Below are 8,608 nucleotides of genomic sequence, written 5' to 3'. Positions count from 1 at the left end.
GGTAAGAATTACCCATGGAGAAAATCATCCTTTTCTTTTAGATTTTCCAGTTTGGTGGAATATAGATTTTTAAAGCATATCCTTATGATTTCTGGGTTTCCAGAAAGTTTACTTTTATGTTCCCCTTTTGTTTCTGATTTTGTTAGTTTGGATATTCTCTCCCCACCTTTTAGTTAGTTTGGGTAAGGGTTTGTATATTTTGTTTATTTTTTCAAAGAACCAACTCTTTTTTTTCTCATTGATTATTTGTCTTGTTCTCTTTGTTTCTATTTTATTGATTTCAGCACTCAGTTTGGTTATTTCTTGCTGTTTATATTTCTTGGATGTGCCTTTTTATGGTATTTTATTTATTTATTTTTTACTATCCATTTTATATTGATTTTTATGGAGCTCTACATTTTTCTCTGCTCCCCTCCCTGTCTCTCTCCCTCCTCCTTCAACCCTCCCCCGAGGTCCCCATGCTCCCAATTTACTCAGGAGATCTTGTCTTTTTCTACTTTCTACTTCCCATGTAGATTAGATCTATGTAAGTCTCTCTTAGTGTCCTCATTGTTGTCTAAGTTCTCTGGGATTGTGGTTTGTAGGCTAGCTTTCCTTGCTTTATGTTTAAAAACCACCTATGAGTAAGTACATGTGATAATTGTCTTTCTGTGTCTGGGTTACCTCACTCAAAATAATGTTTTCTAGCTCCAGCAATTTTCCTGCAAAATTCAAACTGTCATTATTTTTTTCTGTTGTGTAGTACTCCATTGTGTATGTACCATATTTTTCTTATCCATTCTTCAGTTGAGGGGCATTTAATTGTTTCCAGGTTCTGGCTATGACAAACAAAGCTGCTATGAACATAGCTGAGCACATGTCCTTGTGGCACGATTGAGCATCCTTTGGATATATCCCCAAAAGTGGTATTACTGGTCTTGAAAAAGGTTGTTTCCTGATTTTCTGAGAAATTGCTACACTGACATCCAAAGGGGTTGTACCAGCTTGCATTCCCACCAGCAATGCAGAAGTGTTCTCTTTCCCCACATCCTCTCCAGCATAAATTGTCATCAGTGTTTTTGATCTTGGCCATTGTTACAGGTGTAAGATGGAATCTCAGAGTTGTTTGATTAGCATTTCTCTGATGACTAAGGATGTTGAGTATTTCCTTAAGTGTCTTTCAGCCATTTTAGATTCCTCTGTTGAGAGTTCTCTGTTTAGGTCTGTACTCCATTTTTTAAGTTGGATTATGTGTTCTTTTGATGAACCAATTTCTTGAGTTCTTTTTATATTTTGGAGATCAGACCTCTGTCAAATGTGGGGTTAGTGAAGATCTTTTCCCAATTCTGTAGGCTTTCGTTTTGTCTTGTTGACCGTGTTCTTTGCTTTACAGATTTTTTTTTCAGTTTTAGAAGGTCCCATTTATTGTTTCTCTCAGTGTCTGTGCTGTTGGGGTTCTATTTAGGAAGTGGTTCCCTGTGCCAATACGTTCAAGTGTACTTCCCACTTTCTCTTGGGTTCAGTGTGGCTGGCTTTACATTGAGGTCTTTGATCCATTTGGACTTGAGTTTTGTGCATGGTGATAGATATGGGTCTATTTTTATTCTTCTACATGTTGATATCCAGTTATACCAGCACCATTTGTTAAATATGCTTTCTTTTTTCCATTTGATATTTTTTGCTTATTTGTCAAAAATCAGGTGTTCGAAGATGTGTGGATTGATATCTGGGTCTTCTATTCGGTTCCATTGGTCCTCCTGTCCGTTCTTATGCCAGTACCAGGCTGTTTTCAGCACTGTAGCTCTGTAGTAGAGTTTGAAGTCATGGATTGTGATGCCCCCAGAAATTCCTTTATTGTACAGGATTCTTTTGGCTATACTGGGTTTTTGCTTTTTCATATGAAGCTGAGTACCATTCTTTTGAGGTCTGTGGAGAATTTTCTGGGATTTTGATGGGCATTGAATTGAATCTGTAGATTGCCTTTGGTAAGATTGCCATTTTTACTATGTTAATTCTGCCTACCCAAGAGCATAGGAGACCTTTCCACTTCCTGGTGTCTTCTTCAATTTCTTTCTTCAAAGATTTATAGTTCTTGTCATATAAGTCTTCCACTTGTTTGGTTAGATTTGCTCTGAGATATTTTATGCTATTTGTGGCTACTGTGAAGGGTGATGTTTCTCTGATTTCTTCCCCAGCCCTTTTATCATCTGTGTACAGGAGGGCTACTGGTTTTTTTTTTTTTTTGAGTTAATCTTTCATTCTGCTACATTACTGAAAGTGTTTATAAGTTGTAGAAGTTCCCTGGTAGAATATTTGGGATCACTTATGTAAACTATTAATCCTCAGCAAACAGTGAGAGTTTGACTTCTTTTCCAATTTGTATCTCCTTGATCTCCTTTTGGTGTCTTCTTGCTCTAGCCAGGACCTCAAGAACTATATTGAATAGATATGGAGAGAGTGGACAACCTTGTCTTGTTCCTGATATTAGTGTAATCACTGGGAGTTTCTCTCCATTTAGTTTGATGTTGGCTGTTGGCTTGTTGTATATTGTCTTTATTATGTTTAGGTATGTTCCTTATATCCCTGCTCTCTCCAAGACCTTTATCATGAGGGGATGTTGTATTTTGTCAAAAGCTTTTTCAGCATCTAATGAGATGATCATGTGGTTTTTATTTTTCATTTTGTTTATATGGTGGATTACGTTGACAGATTTTCATTTGTTGAACCAGCCCTGCATCTCTGGGATGAAGCCTACTTGGTCATGGTGGATGATTTTTCTGATGTGTTCTTGGATTCGGTTTGCCAGTGTTTTATTGAGTATTTTTGAATCAATGTTCATGAGTGAGATTGGTCTGTAATTCTCTTTCTTAGTAATGTCTTTGTGTTGCTTGGGTATCAGGTCTCATAAAAAGAGTTTGGCAATGTTCTTTCTGTTTTTATTTTGTGAAACAATTTGGTATTAGTTATCCTTTGAAAATCATGTAGAATTCTGTGCTGAAACCATCTGGTCCTGAGTTTTTTGTTTGTTTTTTGTTTGGGAGATTTTTGATGACTGTTTCTACTTCCTTAGCAGTTCTAGGTATATTAATTCGCTTATCTGGTCTTAATTTTGGCAAGTGATATTTATCCAGAAAGTTGTTCATTTCCTTTAAGTTTTTCAATTTTGTAGAGTATAGGTTTTTGAAATATGACCTGATGATTCTCTGGATTTCCTCCATATCTGTTGTTATGTCCCCCTTTTTGTTTCTGATTTTGTTAATTTGGATATTCTCTTTCTGCCTTTTGGGTTAGTTTGGATAAAGGTTTGTCTATTTTGTTGATTTTCTCAAAGAACCAACTTTTGGTTTTATTGGTTCTTTATATTGTTTTCTTTGTTTCTATTTTCTTGATTTCAGCTCTCAGTTTAATTATTTCCTTCCTATGTCTTCCTGGATGAATTTATTTCTTTTTGTTGTAGAGTTTTCAGGTGTTAACTTAGTAGTGTGGGATTTTTCTAGTGATGGAGGAGGGTCATCTGTCTATCTATTGCATTCATTGGTTAATTAATAAAGAAACTGCTTGGCCTGATAGGTCAGAACATAGATGGGTGGAGTAGACAGAACAGAATGCTGGGAAGAAGGGAAATGAGGCAGCCACCTTGGAGCCAGTCTCCAGGTCAGACATGCTGAATCTTTTCCTGTAAGCCACCACCTCATGGTGCTACACAGATTATTAGAAATGGGTTAATCAAGATATGAGAGTTAGCCAAGAAGAGGCTAGATATAATGGGCCAAACAGTGTATAAAAGAATACAATTTGTGTGTTGTTATTTCGGGTGTAAAGCTAGCCATGCAGGAGCCAGGTGGGATGAAAAGCAGGCCTGCCCACAGCTCCTTCTACATTCCAGCCTCTTTATTTAGTGCTATGAACTTTCCTCTTAACAGTGCTTTCATTGTGTTCCATAAATTTGGACATGTTATGTGGTCATTTTCATTGAATTTTAAGAAGTCTTTAATTTCTTATTTCTTCCCTGACCCATTGGTGATTCAGGTGATCATTGTTTAATTTCCATGGGTTTGTGGGCTTTCTGGAACTAGTGTTGGTGTTGAATTCTAATTTTAAGCCATGGAGATCTGATAAGATACATGGGTTATTCCAATTTTTTTTGTATCTGTTGAGGTTTGTTTTGTTACCTAGTATGTGGTCAATTTTTGAGAAGGTTCCATGAGGTGCTGAGAAAAAGGTATTTTCTTTTCTGTTTTGATGGAATGTTCTATAGATGTCTGTTAAGTCCATTTGAGTTATCACATCTGTTAGGGCCACTCGCAGCTCTAAATCTGCTCTAGAAGGTGACCTTTGACTCTTGTCAGTGCTTTTACCCTGCTTTCTGTCAGGGGTGACATGGACAGCCTTCTGGGATGGATGGCTGGGAACGAGCCTGCTTTGGTCTCAAGGTAGAGTGGCCTCACAGCAAAACCTGCCTTCAGTCGGGTCCAGAAGTGTTAATTTTAACAAGTCCTGGCTGGAATATTCTAGAGAATCACCACTGTAGAGAATTAGACCCTCAGGAAATACTGGTCTTTATTGTGATAGTCCCTCCCTCGAGGGACTGAAAAAGATGAGGGATCTAGTCACATTTTGGGTCTTTCCTAGTTAGGTTTCCACTACTGTGATAAACGCCATGACTGATACCAACTTGGGGAGACTGGGGTTTGTTTTCTACTACACTTCACCATCCATCCATCAATGAGGGGAGCCCAGGTTCAAACCTGGAGGCAGGAACTGAAGCAGAGACCATGGATGAAGGCTGCTTACTGGCTTTGTCTCTCTGCCTTTCTACCTTCCTTGTACAATAAAACCACCTGTCCCAGGATCACATTATCCAGAACCTATGCTCCCCTGCATGAGTTAACAATTAAGAACACACCCTGTAGTCATGTCTGCAGGCCAATCTGGTGAAGGCAAGTCTTTGAGGTTCTGTCTTCCCAGGTGTGTCTACTTAATACCTGAGGCTATTACTGCAAGGTTTTATTCATTTTTGAGAGAAGGTTTCTAGTAGCCCAAACTGGCTTCAAATTAAATATTAAACTGAGGATGACCTTAAACTTCTAATCTTCCTGTCTCTGCCTCTCAAGTGTTGGAGTTACAGGTATGAGCCACCAAGGCTGGCTTAGAAATTTTTATTCATCTTCCCAGATGCATATTATTCCATAATGTAGGGGATCCCATGGCACATTTAACTGTCCCTACTTTAAATTTTTACTTTTATTTACTTATCTATTTATTTTTGCAGTGGTGGGATCATATGTGCAGGACATTGGGAAGAACTCAAGGATAGACATGTGCCACCAGCCTAGCTTGTGTGTGTGTGTATGTATGTATGTAACATGTGTGGTATGTGTGTATGTATGTATATATGTATGTATGTACATGTGTGGTCATGTGTGTGTACATGCACTCAACTAGTGCGTGATGTCTTTACTTCCTTCTCCCTTTTCTTCCCTCAATCAATCCTTGATTTTGTTTTTTGTCATTGTTTTGAGACAGGGTCTCTGTAATCCTGAAATTCCATATATACACTGGCCTTGAACCCACAGAGATCCTCTGCCTTCTGAGTGCTGGGATTAAAGGCATGTGCTGCCATATTCAACTAATCCTTGTTGTTTTGTTTTGTGGAGCCAGGATCTTACTTTACAGTCTAGGCTGGCATGGAACTTGGGCTGGCTTTGAATTTATGATCCTTTTGTCTGTCTCCCAGCTGGTGAGATTACAGGCATAAGGGCATCACACGGGTTCTAGGTCCACTTGTTTATTACTTACGACCATGTCTCATATAACCCAGGCTAGCCTCCAACTGGGAAATGTTGAGCCAAGGTTGTCCTGAGAGTTCTGATTCTCCTCCTTCGACTTAGAAGGATCAGAAGTTCAAGGTCTAAGTAGTGTAACGATCATGTCTAAGTGCTGGGGTTACAGCTACGTGTCTCCATGCCCAGCTTGTACTGTTTTCTTTTATCGTCATATTACTATTTTCTTATTTATTTGTGAGTGAGTATTCGTGGCATGGAGCATATGTGGAAGGCAGAGGACACCCCAGGGAGTCTGTTCTCACCCCCCACAATGGAGGTCATCAGGCTTGGTACCAAGCGCCTTCCCCCACTGAGCCCTCTTGCTGGCCTTCAGGTAGACCTTCAAAGTTTCTGTATAAAGCTGGGTGTGGTAGCACATGCATGCAATCCTACCACTCAAGAGATAGTGTGCTGCATCTAGTGTGGGCTGAATTTGTAGTTTTTTTATTTTATTTTATCTATCTACTTATTTATTTTTGCTTTTTCAAGACAGGGTTTCTCAGTAGCAATGGAGGCAGTTAGAACCCACTCTGTAGACCAGGCTGGCCTTGAACTCCCAGAAATCAGCCTGCCTTTGCCTGCCTACCAAGTCCTGGGGTTTAAGGCTGTACCACCACCGCCCAGTCATACAGTTCATTTTTAAAACACTTTCTTATTGAGAAGCAACTTCAGACTTTGCAAAGGTTGGAAAGAGGGGCGAGGGAGAAGCCTCGGTCAGTAAAATGCCTGCTGTGCAAGCATGAAGACTGGAGTTCAGATTCCTTCCATGTAAAAGCTGGGGACAGTTGGGACAGGCGGATCCCTGAAGCTCCTCCCCAGCAGCCTAGCCAGTCTGTGAGCTCCAGGTTCAGTGAGAGTCCTTGTCTCAAATGTAAGCTGGGGAGAGAAGAGGAAGACACCCAAAAGATTCCCTCAGTTTCACACACGCATGACCACCCGTGTACACACACATTCACACAAGCTAGGCTGCTGCTACATGTCTGAACTCAAAATACTGACAAAATGGATGCAAGGAAATCCAAACCAGCCTCATTCCATAGTGAGTTCAAGGCCAGCCTTGACAACATGAAATTCTAAAACCCAAAAGAAAGAATGAACTGAAAGGCAGAACAGAGAAGCCCTCATATGCAAAAGTCATTTACATTTCCTAAACATTTACATTTCTAATCACTTATTTTCTATTCCCTGAAACATTCAAAGATACGTTATAGACATGGTTCTTCATGACAGGAATATTGTCTGCAGAGCAGTTTATCAGCCCAATGGGCACAAAGGCCACTCTTACCCTGTAGTTTCTGCTCTGCTGGGGCTCAAACCCAGGGCTGCAGGCATGCAACACAAGCATTCTGCTGTTGAATTCCACCTCCAGCTTTTGTTTTGAGATGGGCTCTTAGGCTGCCACTGAGTTTGTGATCCTCCTGCTTGGGCTCCACAGAGCTGGGGTTATAGGCATGTACACCTGGCTAACGCTTTTTTATTGCTGTGAGAGTCCAAGGGATCATCAGGAAAGGCATGAAAAGGTCTTTCTTCCTAGACCTCCCCTCCAAATCACAGAGATCCACCTGCCTCTGCCTCTGCCTCTCGAGTGCTGGGGATTAAAGGCATGAGCCACCCCTACCTGGCTCTTTCTTTTTTATGTGGAGACAGAAAAATCTCACAAATCCTAGACTTGTTGAGCTTGCTATATAGCCAAGGATAACGTCCAATAAATCTCCCTCCCTCCACTCCCCAGTACAAGGACTAGAGCACACACCATCTCACTTGGCAAAAATCTCTCTCTCTTTTCAATTTACAGACGGTAACATCCAGTCTTATTTTATTTATTTATTTTTTTTTGGAGACCGAATCTCACTATGTAGACCTGGCACTCAAAGGAGCTATCTGCACTTCCTCCTGAATGCTGGATTAAAGGGATGCACCCCCATGCCCAGCCCTCCTTTTGGATTTTTTTTTTTTGAGACTTAACCTAATTTTGTAGCGAAGGGTGCCTTAGAACTAAAGATTACCTGGGACCTGTGGATTAACTCAGTGGGCATGGTAGTTTGAAAGAGAAATGTCTTTTATAAATTCATGAATGTAAGTGCTTGGTCCCCAGTTGGTGGTGCACTTTGGGGAGATTATGGAACTTGTAGCACAGGAGCCTGTTAGGGGAAGTAGGTCACTGTGAGTGGGCTTAGAGAATTTAGAGCCTTGCCCTCTCTACTTCCTGTGTGTGATGGAGATGTGATTTCTCAGACAACAGGCCCTGTATCAAAACAACCAAAAGCTAGCTCATTTAACAATGCCATTTTATTTCCAACATAGAAAACATATATTGCCATGATTGGGGAAGAAGCAGGGGTTAGCACCAGTAGAATCGATCAAGGTGGCCTTCTTTTCTCCCTAGTGCAAGGCCCTGGCTTCTGAGAGGCGCCTAGTCCCGTGCTGCAGAGAGGTGAGACATCCAGGTGACCCACAGTGCTAACAAAGCTGGGATCACCTTGTCAGCCCACCAACTGAATTCTACTCAGCAGTAGTAAGATTCCCCAGGGCTTGGCTTGCTGGGCTCTGCCAACCATCTAGCATCCAGAGAGGACCACCCAGTGTTCTCAGCAGCAGCATCCTGTCTCATTCTCCTAGGTCTGGCCAGCAGGATGCTCCTGCAGAGGAGGTCAGATCTTCTATCTGCTTCTTCAACTAACTTTGTGCTGCTTCCTCTTTTCCCTTCACCTTGTTTGTTTTTTTATAGACCGACTTCTGTGGGTAGCCCAGGATTCCTGGGACAGCAAGTTCTGCAGTTGTAGATCAAGCTGACGTCACAGAGA

This window comes from Microtus ochrogaster, chromosome 15 (genome assembly GCF_000317375.1).
Source record: "Microtus ochrogaster isolate Prairie Vole_2 chromosome 15, MicOch1.0, whole genome shotgun sequence".
NCBI classification, from domain to species: Eukaryota; Metazoa; Chordata; class Mammalia; order Rodentia; family Cricetidae; genus Microtus; species Microtus ochrogaster.
The sequence above is the reverse complement of the archived record's forward strand: the minus strand, read 5'-3'. Positions refer to the sequence as shown.